General features: G+C 44.7%; 1 protein-coding gene across 1 annotated transcript in view; it reads left to right on the plus strand.

The window, feature by feature from the left end:
- The window catches only part of EPS8L3 (EPS8 signaling adaptor L3), a 302,100-nt gene that overhangs the window by 138,021 nt on the left and 147,497 nt on the right, over positions 1–16,582 (plus strand). The gene's annotated exons all lie outside the window — the stretch shown is intronic.

Here is a 16,582-nt window from a genome sequence, read left to right on the forward strand (position 1 = left end):
GTGATGTTTTGGCCACGCGAGATATGCTTGAGACATATGTTGCAAATAGCAGCGCTGCGATCTGATGCACTCGTCTCAAAAAAGGCCCACACCAAAGAACTTTTGGAATAACGCGCAGAGACAGCAGCGCCCTGCACATGTGGAGCTCTGCAGTGTGATGCAGTCGGTGTGCTGCCCTTAAGCTGGCCCCTGGAGGGCATCCTGCCTCGTTGGATATGTGCCTCCTCCTCCTCTCTCCTATCAGGCACCCATGTGGAGTCAGTGACTTCCTCATCATCCCCTCCCTCCTCATCACTGAAGCAAACCTGGCAGTATGCTGCAGCTAGGGGAACATGACTGCCAGATTGCTGTCCTTCTTGGGCACCCCCTCTCTCTGGGCTCATGTTACTGCCTTCCTCTAGCTGGGTACCATTATTGGAGCCCTCAAAATGCTGGGCATCCTCCTGGAGCATGTACCCAACACTGTAGTCAAACAGTTCGGGGGACTCCTCAGGAGGACATGGTGGGGCTAGGGAAGGAGTGACTGATGCCATTGAGCCGAGGGAAGAGGCCACGTTGGCAGCTGCTTTGCCAGACAAAGTACCCTGAGCCTGGGTGAGAGAGGATGAGGAGGATGAGGACGGCTTGGTCATCCACTCTACCAAGTCTTCGGCATGTTGTGGCTCAACACTGCCAGCTGACTAAAAAAAGGACAAGCGTGTCCCACGGGCACGTGCTGATGAGGATGCACCGTGTCCACGACCAGCAATGTTGCCTCTAGACACAGAGCCTGCTTGCCCTCTTTTATTGGCTTGCGACTGTCTGCCTCTCCTTGTTGGCCTTCCAGACATACTAATGGCCTGCAGTGAGATGTAGCTGCACAAAGCTGGGATGTGTATATTTATACTGATTATACTGCATCTAGCAGAATCAACTGCCTGCCTGTAGTATTATTAGTATGAGAACACCAGCAATTGTCTTCAGGTATCTTTAGGTGCACACTGTGCAGAGGACACAGTACACTAACTGTAAATACTTCAGCTGCCTGCCTGTGGTATTAATAGGATCAGAAAAACACCAGCAATTGTCTTCAGGTAGCTTTAGGTGCACACTGTGCAGAGGACACAGTACACTAACTGTAAATACTGCAGCTGCCTGCCTGTGGTATTAATAGGATCAGAAGAACACCAGTAATTGTCTTCAGGTAGCTTTAGGTGCACACTGTGCATAGGACACAGTACACTAACTGTAAATACTGCAGCTGCCTGCCTGTGGTGTTAATAGGATCAGAACACAAGCAATTGACTTCAGGTAGCTTTAGGTGCACACTGTGCAGAGGACACAGTACACTAACTGTAAATACTGCATCTGGCTGCCTGTGGTATTAATAGGATAAGAAGAACACTAGCAATTGTCTTCAGGTAGCTTTAGGTGCACACTGTGCAGAGGACACAGTACACTAACTTTACATACTGCAGCTGCCTGCCTGTGGTATTAATATGATCAGAACACCAGCAATTGTCTTCAGGTAGCTTTAGGTGCACACTGTGCAGCGGACACAGTACACTAACTGTAGATACTGCAGCTGCCTGCCTGTGGTATTAATAGGATCAAAACACCAGCAATTGTCTTCAGGTAGCTTTAGGTGCACACTGTGCAGAGGGCACAGTACACTAACTGTAAATACTACAGCTGCCTGCCTGTGGTACTAATAGGATCAGAAGAACTCCAGCAATTGTCTTCAGGTAGCTTTAGGTGCATACTGTGCAGAGGACACAGTACACTAACTGCAAATACTGCAGCTGCCTGCCTGTGGTATTATTAGGGTCAGAACACCAGCAATTGTCTTCGGGTAGCTTTAGGTGCACACTGTGCAAAGGACACAGTACACTAACTGTAAATACTGTAAGTACTGTAAAAACACCTGCCTGCCTGTCAGTATATTAGGAAGAGAATAACAGGAACAGATCTAGCTAAACTGAATACAGTGTATATCTATATCTATATCTATATCTATATCTATATCTATATCTATATATATATATATATATACACACACACACACACACACACAACACCTGGGATGCATATATATATATATATATATATATATATATATATATATATATATACACAATACACTGTAAGTGCAGCTAACTGACTCGCCTGCCTACTCTAACTTAAATCAAAAGACACTGTCTCTCTGTCTATCTCTCTCCGCTGCCGCAACACACTATGCAAGGCCACCATGCAGACGGCCTTATATAGTGTGGGGCGTGTACTAAACCCCCTGAGCCATAATTGGCCAAAGCCACCTTGGCTTTGCCCAATTACGACTCTCTGTACAGATGGCGCTGTGATTGGCCAAGCATGCAGGTCATAGTGCATGCTTGGCCAATCAACAGCCAGCAATGCACTGCGATGCTGCAGTGAATTATGGGCGAACGGCCCACAACCTTCGCAGTTCGATGAAAAACCGAACAGGCGATGTTTAAGTCGAACAGGGGTTCAACTCGAACTCGAAGCTCATCCCTAATAAAGTGTTTTCTTGTTTCTATATCACCCATGGGACTTTATCTAAAATAGATTTGGCATTAGTTACATCTATGATGTTACCAGCGATATCTGAAGTTACTTATGCAGCTAGAGGATCATTCCCCATTAGTTCCTAAAGTGTTACTAAACCCAGTAATATGAAAATAGTTCATCCATCCCCCACCCACAGTGCACAGAGCTTATAAATCTCCTTTTTACATTAAAATACTGCCACTATATACCTTTTTGTATGATCTGTATACCACGGTTACATGATAAACTGCACAGTTTTTCCAGCGCTGAGAGATCAGGAAGGAGGAGATTTCCACTGCAGCCTGTATACACGCCCACATGTGTGATGTCAATATCATGTGACCTGGCTATATCTGAGTAACTGCTCTCTCCAGCATAAAAGACACAACTGATCATGTGCAGGTTGGCTACTCTGCCTCTGTTAGCTGGCCTTCCCCAGATAGACAGTGCAGTATAACAAACATGCTATGCTGCATATATGGACTGATTTTACTGTTGTTGGTTTAGTAATACTTTAAGTTGGGTTTAAATTCAACCCGGATTTGTACTTTATGGAAAGTTAACCCTTATTGGTTTGACCTTTTCCCTTCAAAACAAAAAATAATGCTTGATATTCAGGCCCATAGTACTGTTAATAAGCCCACTGTATCTTCACAGTTTATAAGATAGATACAACTTCTTTATGCTGCCCCAGTGGTACAGGTTAATGGACATATATCGTACTTTTTTGCATTGCAACGAGTAACTTGCTTTGACCCTTGAACCCTTAGCTGCTTCTATTCGTCAATCATCGAATATTATTGGGTTTTGGAGAGGATAAGATTGCTATAAATGCTGATGACATTTTATTTTATTTTTGGGTGATACTCTCTCTTCTTTGGAGGCAGCGATGTCCTTAATTAATACTTATAGCTCTTTTTCAGGCTTCACGATAAATTGGGACAAATCGGTTCTTTTAGCTAGGGATCCCCTGGTGACCAATCTGCCACTTTCTGCTTCTTAAACTGCTGTAGTCTCTACATTTAAATATCTAGGTGTACAAGCCATAGCACAAGTGAGAGGAATCTGGCCCCATTATTTAAGCGGTTTGGGCAAGTTGTCAAAATCTGGAGTAAACTGCCTTTAACAATAATAGGTAGAACTAATCTGATAAAGATGATAAGGATGCCACAATTGCTATATTTGCTACACAATTGTCCCATATGGCTACCATGGAAATTTTTTAAACAAATAGATTTGGAGATATAAGCATCCCTAGAATAGATTGGAAACTTTGCAGTCACCTAAGGATGAAGGAGGCTTGGCTGTTCCTAATGCCAGGTCGTATTATCTGGCGTCCCAACTCCAGCAACTACCGTATATGGATTAAATAATATAGATTGTGAGGATCCCATACAACAAATTATAGTTTCTCAATTGCCAATAGTTCCACTAGTGCAGTTAATAGTAGCTTACCATTTCTATAAAAAACGTAGATATCCTACATTTTATCTGATACATAGGATTTGGACCACTGTTACTCAGTATGAGGGATACACTCAATATATGCCTATATGGAATAATCTACAATTACCTGAAGTGGCGAAGCTTGAAAATTTAGATTTATGGGAAAAGTCTGGTATTTTGCTTCTTAGCCAACTTTATGACAAAAACTTTATGCAATCATTTGATAAATTGACAGCGAAGTATCATTTGTCCAAAAAATTATTTTTTCCATACTTTTTATTCAAATATAATCCTTCATCAATTTTAGCCTTGGCAGTAACTGTAAGGCGTGCTAAACAGGGACTCATAGGAAATATATATTCTTCTATACAAATGATAGCTAGAACTAAGTCACAAGAGGGTAGTTTTGGACGGTGGTGTAGAGATATAGAGACACTCAGCGATGAGGAGTGGAGGCAAGCTTTGCAAAATTTATTAAAGGTATCCTTATCCTCCTCATAGTGCTTGACTCAGTTATTTATCATTCATAGAGCCCATTATACTGCTTTAAAATTGCACTCTTGGGGTAAAGCAATTACCCGTATTTATCGGCGTATAACACGCACAGGCATATAACACGCACATTCATTTTAAGAGGGAAGTTTCAGGAAAAAAACTTACATTTTAAATAAGAAACTTTGAAGCAAAATAAGGGTCAGTGCCCATCTGAAACCTCACCATTGCCATCAATGCAGCCTGATCAGTGCCCATCTGCAGCCTCACAAGTCCCATCAATGCAGCCTCATCAGTCCACATTAATGCAGCAGCCTCACCATTTCCATCAATGCAGCAGCCTCACCAGTGCCATCAATGCAGCAGCCTCACCAGTGCCATCAATGCAGCAGCCTCACCAGTGCCATCAATGCAGCAGCATCACCATTGCCATCAATGCAGCAGCCTCACCATTGCCATCAATGCAGCCTGATTGATGCCCATCTGCAGCCTAGAGGGGACAGGGAGGGGGGCGGGAGGAGCGCCGACAGATTACATACAGTGTGAATCTCCTATGATAGACAGAACAGTGGTCCAATGGCGGCCCAAGAGATGGGACTTCCCATTACAGAGGCCGCCAAGTAAACAGGAGATTCTCACTGTATGTAATCTTCCGGCGCTCGTCCTGCCCCCCTCCATGTCCCCTACAAGGCAGCTAAAATTGAAGTATTGGCGTATAACACGCACACACTATTTGCAGTCCATTTTCATGGTGAAAAAGTGAGTGTTATACACCAATAAATACAGTACATCAAATTGTCCAAGATGCACTACTGGTACAGGTATACTTATACATATACTGTGGCGATGTCCCAAATTGCATCGCTACAGGGAGTGTGTATTTGATACTTTAAATTCCCTGTGTTATATACAAATACAGCTTGACCCAAAAATATCATTGCTAGGGATTATACCGGAAGATAACCTCCCAGTTGAAATGCATGTGATGTGGTTGAGAACTATGTATATGGCTCGCAAAATTATACTACAAAAAATGGATATCAAATTACTCACCAACGATAAATCAATGGATCAAAGCAATTAATCTTAATTTAAGACGGGAGGAATTGACATATAAACATAAGAGGTGTTCTAAAAAAATTGTGAAAATTTGGCAATAGTGGTTAGTCTCCAATTTTCCTGAGCAGCCAGCTGAGTATATCAATGATAATATGGAAAGTTAATAATAAAATAGAGTCTGGGAGGTAAATAACTAAACAAGAATATATGCATTATTTAAGTGTAATAATGTGTTGGGGGGGGGTCTGCGTAATGACTGAAATATAGTTTAGTGAGTGCAAATTTGGATTTTTTTTTTTTTTTTTTTAGTTATTGTATTGATGATGGGTGGGAATATGGGATGGATATGTTTTATGTGTTTTTCTTTTTTTTTGCTGTATAATGAAAAAATTCAATAAAAACTTTTTGATTGAAAAAGGAATTGCTGAATTCACCTTTTGCAAGGGCCATCTATTCTGGCAATGTCCAGTCTTCCTTTCGGGAGCCATTAAAACTGGTCTCAGAACCTTCTCAAACCAATCAATCCTCTTCAGTCTCTTCTAAACAAGAAGATGAGGATGACCTTTGTCCAGGTTTTTTATTCCTCCTTTTGTAAGGCTTGGGACATGCTTTTAAATAGAAGCGAAGCTGTGGAAGTATTTCTAGTGCCTCCAGAGGACGGCTTGACAATTCCCTTTTGGTGACTGAATCAAGTACTAGTCCTACAAGATTGGGAGTGTGTTGTCACAGCAGGATGTCAAAGTTATGCCCTTTTGAACAGGAAGGTGTCCATGGTTGGGAATTACTCCTTTGGTCGGAGTGTCCCTTGTGGAATTGGCCAGAAAATTTACCTTATCAGAAGATGCTGTGGCCATCTAGGACATACTCAAACACTGCATTGTTCGTGATCTTAGAAGGTGAAGACTAAATTAATAGTGGTCAGTTTGGCTGCCTGCCTCAAGATGAACATCTGTTGAATCAAAGGAGACTGAAGTTCAAGAGTCAGTTTCCAAGCTCATTCCAGAGAGGTTAGGTTCTGCGTTTCTGGCTGGGAGTCCAGGAAAAACTGGTAAGCCAGCACATGATCCAAGAAGTCAGCGAAGAGCTCCATATCAGGATGCTTTCTGCTAATCTAAGGATTGTGCCACCCATATATGTCTTATTGGCACTTTGTGTCTCCTCTTTGGACATAGGTACAGCTTTGGTGATGGACACATGGTCCCTTAAGGCAAGCATTTCAGGCCATATTTGAAAATCTTTCATCCTTCACTTCTCAGACTGAGCTACAGAAATCGCCTCATTTCAGCAGGTCAGGTAGGATCAGTTTAACTCTCGACCCCTTTCAAGTCGGGTTTCTAGACCAGTGGCCTAAACTTGTGGTTGGAGAAGTGAAAATCTTCTACGATGTCATTCCCTTCTGAGGACCGAGTGGCTGGTGTTGCAGTCAGACACCAGCAAAGTAGCTGGGGAGCCCTGTGAAAAAGAGGGGATAGGTATGGCACTGCTATTATTAAGAGGTGACCTACAACCTCTAAATACTAGAGGGGTGTGTGTCACGGGTGCATTTAGTGCAAAAAGTGACAATAAAAGTGCAGAAAATAAATATTTGTATATTCAAAAAAATTCACAAAAAAATCCTACTGTGTAAACTTCCTAACCGCTTATATATAATACATATTGTTATGTTCAAACGAAAATAAAATAAAATAAAACACAATCCTGTGCAAAACCTGCAATTTAAAGTGACATTTCTGTGCAAAAAAATCCAACATATATGACTGGTGTATATTGTTGCTGTGAAACTGGGTTCAGAAATATGCATATACCGTCCTTAAACCCTGGTGTATATAAAAAAAAGTCCAACAAAGTGACAATATGCTCCTTCAAATTGTTCTGTGCTTCTTGGGAAAACAGTGCCCCATAAGAAACGCACTCACCGCTATTATTCACCCCACAAGGAGGTATTTCACCTTCACAGTATGAGCCACTGTGTAGCCTGTGGAGTGGGAGGAAACTTCCTGTCCTGTGTTCTCCAAGTGCCTCCTTGTCTGCGATGTAAGTGGTCTTCTCACTGTTAACCTCTTAGATGTTGCCCACATGTAGAAAGAGACTCCTTAGTGTGATACCGTACAAATATCCAAAAATGTATTAATAATACTGATGAGTACTCACATTTAATAAAAATCATTAAAAGCAAAAACAGTGTTTAACCACTTCAGCCCCGGAAGGTTTTACCCCCTTCCTGACCAGAGCACTTTTAGACCCAATTTCTCTTTATTTATTTTTTTTTTGGGTGGGAACTCCGTCTGCCATGGAGTCCATCAGGAAAGGAAAATTATGGTAAGTATTTGATAAAAAAATTTCCGTTTTCCTGACGGACTCCATGGCAGACTACGTGTGGGAAATAACTAGCCAAGCCACACGGGAGGGTATGCTGAACCAAAAAAGGTTTTAATTTGCCCCGTCAACTGACAGGATTCTTAAATCAAAGTTCACAGAGGAAAGAGAAGCAGGTTCTATGCAATAGTGCGACATAAAGATATTGATTGAGGCCCGTGAGGCCACTTTACAGATGACATCAGGAGCCACGTGTCGGGCTGCTGCCCATGAAGCCGCAATGCCTCTGGTAGAATGTGCCATCACCGCCTCTGGAGGAGCCAAGCCCTTAGCCCTGTAAGCCTGCTGAATGGACTGGACGATCCAGGCCGCAATTGTTCTGGATGAAGCCCGCTTCCCTCTGTTCATGCCAGAGTGCAAAACGAACAGGTAGTCAGAACGTCTGAAGGAAGAGGTAACTTGTAGGTATTCCTTCAATATTTGGCCTACATCCAAAGGATGCGTCTCGGAAGACTCTGGGGACCTGAACGTAGGTAGGACGAATTCTTATTATCATGTTATCATGATTATCATGAAACACTGAAGTGACTTTCGGGTTTGAGCCAAGCATAGGAATGAGGACCACCCGGTCCGGGAAGAAGGTCAAAAAAGGTTCTTGACAACCTAGAGAGCTAATCTCGGAAACTCTCTTGGCCGAAGTGATGGCAACTAGGAAAGCAACTTTTGCAGACAATTCCTTGATAGAGAGTGGAGCGAGTCCCGTGGTACTGAGAGTAGACAGATAATTAAGGACAAGAGGAAGATCCCATTTGGGGAATCTTGGTTTTCTTTGGGGCCTAAGTCTTGTTGCCCCCTGGAAGAACTGCCAAATTAAAGGACGAATGGGCCATGATGTTCCGGAGAAGGCCGACAGGGCTAAGACCTGGACTCTCAGGGAGCTGATAGAAAGAGACAGATCTAGGCCGGACTGAAGGAAGCTGAGGATATCTTGGATTCCAGGGTTTCTATATAACTTGCCAGCAGAAGAGGAGAATTCAACCAACTTGGCCCATATTCTCCCATAGACTTTATTCATGCTCGACTTCCTTGTGCTGTCCCCTGAGAAAGAAGGTCCGGCCTGAGGGGAAGAGGCATCGGATCCCGGAAGCTCAGCTGGGTCAGGAGGGGAAACCATGGCCTGTTCGGCCAGTAAGGCACTATCGCCACCACCTCGACTGCTTCTGCTTGGAGTCTCTGCAAGAACTTGAGGATGATCGGGAGAGGGGGAAAGGCATATGCCCTGGGCATCTATTCCAAAGGCCTGGCTGCAACGGCCCCGTGTGTAATACTTCCTTATTTTGAAGTTGCAGGGGGACGCAAATAGATCCACTTCGGGTTTGACTCCCAGGGACAGGATCCACTCGAATGTCTGCGCATGGAGGGACCACTCATTGTTGTCCAACTGCTTGCGGGACAGGAAGTCTGCTTGAATGTTCTGAGTCCCAGGGATAAAGACTGCTGAAATATTCGCTAGATTTTTCTGGGCCCAGGACATGATGGGCTTGTCTTCTTGGAGCAGTGTGAAGCTCCGAGTTCCCCCTTGCCCTTCACATAAGAGACCGCTGTGGTATTGTCCATCCTCAATAACACTGACTTCCCTATCAGGAGATGAGTGAAGGATTGAAGGGTGCACCAGGCCACCCGAAGTTCCAGGACATTCAAACCCGGGTTGTGAAGATGGGCATCCCATTTGCCTTGTGCAAGTTCTGACCCGCAGAGGGCTCCCCAGCCCGAGCCACTGGCATCGGATGTGACCGAGACCCATGTGATGGGGACAATGGAGTGGCAGGTGAGGAGATTTTTGCTTTGATGCCACCAGAAGAGGCTGTTCCTCATTGTTGGAGTTATGTAAATTAGTTGATTGACCTCCCCTGAATTCCATTGCTGGAGAAGCCCCGACTGAAAGGGGCGTAACCTCCACAGCGCCCATTTGACCATGGGGGTCGTAGAGACCATCGTGCCTACAATTTTTAGGCATTGTGAGGCCTTCAGGTGTGAGGGGCCCAAGGCCCGCAAGATTCTCTACCGAATGACTGGGATCTTCTCTACTGGAAAGGAAATGGTGCCTTCCACCTTATTGAACTGAGCTCCCAAGTATACCAGACACCGAACTGGATCTAGATGGCTTTTCTCCAGGTTTAGGAGCCAACCGAAATTGGTTAGAGTAGATATAACCAACTCCCTGTGGACTAGTAGTTGTTCTTTGTCTTGGAACAGCATCAGGAGGTCATCAAGTAGTGATACAGGCGTACCCCTTTTATCCTTAGGAGAGCCACTACGGCCAGAAGAACTTTGGAGAAAACTCGGGTGAGGTTGTCAGGCCGAAAGGGAGGCAAGTGAATTGCAGATGTTTTTGTTCGACTTGGAATCGAAGATATTTGCGAAAAGCTTCTGCCACCGGCACATGGAAGTACGCATCCTTTAGGTCGATTGAGATCAGCCAATCGCCTGGTTGCACTGCTTTCTGAATGGTAGTCAAGGTCTCCATTTTGAACCTCTCGATTTTATAAATTTGTTTAGGTAAGTCAAATCTATCACCGGTCACCATGAACCATTTTTCTTTTACACCAGGAAGAGAGGGGAGTACACACCCCAGAATTCTTCTTCTTTCGGGACAGGCACAACAGCTCCTTGTGATTCCAGCGAATTCACATAGGATAGCAACACCTACTTCTTTTCTTCTGATCTTGGTAGAAGGGTAGAGATTGATCTGGAGGGGGAATACTGATGAAGGACCATGTGTGACCTGAGGAGATCGTCTTGATGGTCCAATAATCGGAGATTGAGGCCACCCAGACGTGCCGGAAGAGAAGCAGACGAGCCCCCACCCAACCCGCCTGGGCGGGCCCAATCTCAAAAGGATTTAACTGGTTCACGCCCACCGGGCGCTTGTCATTTGGTGGATTTCTGGAAGGGTGCCTGCCCTCTACTCCAATTCCTCCCCGAAATCCCGTCCGGGTTTGTAGGAGCGTGCTTCCCTTGACTGGTCAGTACTGCGTCTTCGCTGGGGCCTCTTCTGACCAAGCAGAAGCCTGTCCTGGGGCAGAAACCCTGACTTCCCACCCGTAGCCTGGGATATGGCACTGTCTAGCCTGTTGCCGAACACCGAGGCCCCCTCAAAGGGGATCTTACACCAGGCTTGCTTGGATGCTGGGTCGGCAAGCCAAGGGCTCAGCCACAATGCCCGTTTAGCTGTGACCGAGGACAGCATAGACTGGGCCAGAAGATGGATAAGGCCAATCGAGGCCTCCCCCAGGAAGGCCACTGCCAGCTTCAGTTCCTAGCCGAGCCCAGGGCCAGATCTTCTGAGACTCCTCTAAGTACAGAGTCCACACTTTCCGTCCAGGCCTCCGTGGCCTTGGACATGGCCGCAAGGGCCAAGGCTGGCTTGCAGGCCATTCCGGCCAGACCATAGATTCTTTTGAGGTCTTGGTCTATCCTTCTCTCAAGGCCGTCTTTGAAGGATACCGTGTCCTCTAAGGGAAGAATGACATGTTTGGCTAACTGCATCAGTGCTGCATCAACAAGGGGAGCGTTTTCCAGATGTTTCACTTCCTCAGCCTTGAAAGGGTACAATCTGGAGGTTTTGTTTGAAACCTTGTCTACTTTGCTCCATTCCTCGTCAAAAATGTCCTTCAATTCGGGAAGGAGCAGAAAAGTGGAACGTTCCCTCCTAAATTGCTTAAAGAATTTTCTCTGCTTCTCAGGGGGGGCAGAAGTATTTTCCCACTTAAGGGCCTCCTTGACCGCCTTGATTAGTGGGGAAACCAAGGAGTATTCAAAGACTCCAATGAACTCATCTCCCTCCATCTCGCTGTGCAAGGAACCAGGGAAGGCAACATAGGGCTGGAATTGGCGGGGATCCTCCTGGGCCTCGTCAGCCAGGGAGCCAGATATGGTGGTAGACTGGCTTTGCGTGTGGGATATACCCAATTCCTTTAGGGATTGCTGTACCACACGCTTGACAAGAGACTCCATGTGTTCTTTTTCTGTCTCTTTTTCCCCGACCGCCCAAGTATAACAGGGATCACACAGGGATTTGCCCTCTGGGACTCTGGTCCCACATCCCCAGCAGGCTCTGTGATCAGAGCGGCTATCATGGGAGCGGTGACTAGAAGAGGAATGGGAACATCTCCTTTGATTAGAGGAGGAATGGGAACATCTCCTCTGGTGGTGGGTCCCAGACAAAGAGTCCGGTCTGGACCTGGATGATGAATGTTGTGGCCTGGCAAGGTTTTTGTCGACTTGAACCACCATTTGGCGGTCAGATCTAGCAGGGCTAGAGAAAAAAGGGGGGGGTATTCAGCGCCTTCTTTCCAACCAAAGAACAATCAGCCCCTCCCCCGCACACAAACCACTGGGAAACACCTAGGTAACCTAGAACGCACCAGGGAGACAAGTGAAAGTAAAGCCCTTTAAGAAAATTTTTTTTTTTTTTTTTAAGAAAGTAATTTTTTTTTTTTTAGTTCCCCTTTAAGAGCGAGTTACACACGAAAAAGTGCTACACCCACCAGGTAATCAGCTGTTTGTTGCATGGCCATGGATCCCTCCAGGCAGACGCACCTCCATTCCGTCCTCCTTCCTCCCTCACTCATGCCTTTAATAATACAGGTTGGACCTCCAGGCCTGGACCCCCTGTTGGAGCACTCACCTCCACTGCTTCCATACTGCTATTACCCCCCTGGGACACCGCTACCCTCATAGGGACTGGATGCACACAGTCTGGGACAGCATACAGGACCATCACACCTGCTCACCAGGCCGGACTTTAAGGAAAAAACCCCCTCCCTTTGGAAACCTGCAGTCTCCTGCATGCATGGGCCCTCTTGCGGCCCTCTCCAGGTACATTAGTATTTCTTCTTTTTTGCATACATATCCTACTATTTCTACGTGTCTTGTCCCACATCGGGGGTATTTTTTATAATTCACCCCTCCCTGGGACGCACCTCTCCACCTGGTTGTAACATTCCCCTCTTACCCTTTTGACCCTTTACAGATTGGAGCCTACTTAGGATTACTCTTCTCCACGGTGGCTCTCTTAGGCCGCCCCGCCGGGTTTTGGGTGTCACGGGCCCGACGTGGACTAGGGGCGAGCGGTCCGCGGAAGTCCAGTGGTGTGTCTTTTTATCCCCCCAACAAACCAAACCCCCCCCCTTCCTTTTGAGTGCTTCTTTGGATACAATGCAGTAATACATGCCTTCCAAGCAACATAATATGGTCAGTACCTCAAATGTTTCTCACCATGTACAATATATTATATTTCTGTAGTAGTTTAGCTACACTATCCTATGATGTTACTGACCCTGTTGTACACATATTATTGTATAGTTTGTTCATTACTGTCTTTTTGATTTATAGACATACCTATGTGCTTGCTGATCCCTATCAGACACCCCTGAGGAAGAGTTTTTCTCGAAACGCGTCGGGTACTCTCTGGGTGTGTGCTCCATACACACCTGGAGTCCTGTGATTGTGGATTTTCTGCATGTTGTATTGCCATGTTTCCATGCTTGTAACTTGTATCCTGTACTTTATGCCTCATTTGTTGTACCCTAAATTTACCCGAATCCTTACCCCAATAAACACCTAAACTTTTGCAATCAAACCTATATCTGTTACACTCCTTATTATACTCTATTACTCATGAGTAGATGTGCCCTTTAAAGTCCCGTAAGAGGATCAAATTTCCATTTCTCCCTGTGCGGCCACTGGACATTCCGCCGCACCGAGGCCTTGCACATGCGCAGATGCTTGTGGTGGCCGAAAAACAGGAAGTACTATGGCGTTCTGGATTGCAGAAGCGTTCCAGGAGCCCTGAAGGCCTGAAATGACTAACGGGGGAATAGACACAATAACACATATACACAGCTGCCATGGAGATATTTGGAAGAAAATAACTGCAGACCTTGCCAGCCTTGATGAAGCCTGAACGCCGTCCATCCTGGTCTATCCTGGTCTATCCTGGTCCTCATGGGCTGCCTCCCTTCCACCATAGGGGTATCTTAAACCCCGAAACCACTTGCCTGCCCATGGCTGGGCTCTGGGTCGCACCGCATCATAGGTACCAGGAGAATAATTATACCGACAGGACGTGTAACAGGAAACAGCGTGACGTGGGGTCCATGGAAGAGGACAAAAAAGGAACGCAGTCCTGAGAGGTGAGCTTACTCTTATGGGTATGGGGTCCTATAGCATTGGAGAGGAGGCGGGGTCAACCCACATGTAGTCTGCCATGAAGTCCGTCAGGAAATGATATTTTAAACTTTTTGTTATAAAAAAAATCCAACAAACTCAATTTTAATCATACATTTAGGCCAAAATGTATTCAGCCACATGTCTTTGGTAAAAAAAAAAGTCAATAAGCGTATATTTATTGGTTTGCGCAAAAGTTATAGTGTCTACAAACTAGGGTACATTCTCTGGAATTTACACAAGTTTTATTTTTTGACTGCTTATCTCATTTCTTGAGGTGCTAAAATGGCAGGGCACTACAACCCCCCCCCCCGCCCAAATGACCCCATTTTGGAAAGTAGACACCCCAAGGAAATTGCTGAGAGGCATGTTGAGCCCATTGAATATTTTATTTTTTTTTGTCCCAAGTGATTGAATAATGACAAAAAAAAAATTTTACAAAAAGTTGTCACTAAATGATATATTACTCAAACATGCCATGGGCATATGTGGAATTGCACCCCAAAATACATTCTGCTGCTTCTCCTGAGTATGGGGATACCACATGTGTGGGACGACTTGGGAGTCTAGCCGTGTACGGGGCCCCGAGAACCAAGCACTGCCTTCAGGATTTCTAAGGGCGTAAATTTTTGATTTCACTCCTCACTACCTATCACAGTTTTGAAGGCCATAAAATGCTAAGATGGCACAAACCCCCGCCAAATGACCCCATTTTGGAAAGTAGACACCCCAAGCTATTTGCTGAGAGGCATGTTGAGTCCATGGGATATTTTATATTTTCCACAAGTTGCGGGAAAATGACAAACTTTTTTTTGCACAAAGTTGTCACTAAATAATATATTGCTCAAACATGCCATGGGCATATGTGGAATCGCACCCCAAAATACATTCTGATGCTTCTCCTGAGAACAGGGATACCACATGTGCGGGACTTCTTGTTAGACTAGCCGCGTACAGGGCCCCGAAAACCAAGCACCGTCTTCAGGATTTCTAAGGGCGTAAATTTTTGATTTCACTCCTCACTACCTATCACAGTTTTGAAGGCCATAAAATGCTAAGATGGCACCCCCCCTCAAATGACCCCATTTTGGAAAGTAGACACCCCAAGCAATTTGCTGAGAGGCATGTTGAGTCCATGGAATATTTTATATTTTGCCACAAGTTGCGGGAAAATTACAAACTTTTTTTTTTTGTTGCACAAAGTTGTCACTAAATGATATATTGCTCAAACATGCCATGGGTATATGTGGAATGGCACCCCAAAATACATTCTAAAGCTTCTCCTGAGGACGGAAAAACCACATGTGTGGGACTTCTTGGGAGCCTAGCCGCGTACGGGACCCCAAAAACCAAACACCACCTTCAGGGTTTCTAAGGGTGTAAATTTTTGATTTCACTCCTCACTGCCTATCACAGTTTCGGAGACCATGGAATGCCCAGATGCACAACTCCCCCCAAATGACCCCATTTTGGAAAGTAGACACCCCAACCTATTTGCTGAGAGGTATGGTGAGTATTTTGCAGACCTCGCTTTTTGTCACAAAGTTATGAAAATTGAAAAAAGAAAAAAAAAATACATTTTTCTTTTCTTTCTTCATTTTCAAAAACAAATGAGAGCTGCAAAATACTCACTATGCCTCTCAGCAAATATCTTGGGGTGTCTACTTTCCAAAATGGGGTCATTTTTTTTTCACACAGTATTTGCGCAGCGATTTATCAAATGCATATTTTCGGGAAAAAACACACTTTTTTAATGCACTAAAACACACTATTAAAGAAAAAGAAATTGCGTAGGTGCATAAAAAAGTTGTGAAAACAATGGAGAAAAAGTCCTGCTGCTGTACACTATAACCCCGATATGAGGGCACAAAAAACAAAATATAATTTAAAAAGTGCAGCGCTGGACATGTGAAGTGAATTATGGAATTTGATAAACAAATTAATAAATTAATAAAGAAAATTAATCAAAAAATAGAAAACAGTGATAGAGTCATACGTGTTAATTATGTGAAGTGTTTCTTGAAACGTAAACATATAAACAAAAAAGGAGTCTTTCCTTATAAAAGACTTAAGAAAACACATAAACGTCCACAACAGTGTATTTGATACAAGTGTAGATTTCAGGGGTACATTCTTCAATGTTCCATGTTGCCCACCACCGAAATAGAAGAATGGAAGGCTTACCAGAAAGCCTGTGACCGCCCTTACTCAGGGGGGTCAAAACAGGCTTAGTAGATATGCTGAAACCGCCACAGGGATACTCCAAGGGCCACCGATGGATAGGTGCGTCAGGAATCCTCGCCAGATAGCCGACCAGCCAACAACCGCTGTAGATGTTCTCCTGAGTACTATCCTCTCATGGGGCAAGCTCTATAGCTGCAGGCACAGTAGAACAATTGATCCTCAAGATTCAGAGCCTGAATCTTGAGGATCAATTGTTCTACTGTGCCTGAAGCTATAGAGCTTGCCCCATGAGAGGATAGTACTCAGG

Source organism: Aquarana catesbeiana, linkage group LG02 (genome assembly GCF_042186555.1).
Source record: "Aquarana catesbeiana isolate 2022-GZ linkage group LG02, ASM4218655v1, whole genome shotgun sequence".
Lineage (NCBI taxonomy): Eukaryota > Metazoa > Chordata > Amphibia > Anura > Ranidae > Aquarana > Aquarana catesbeiana.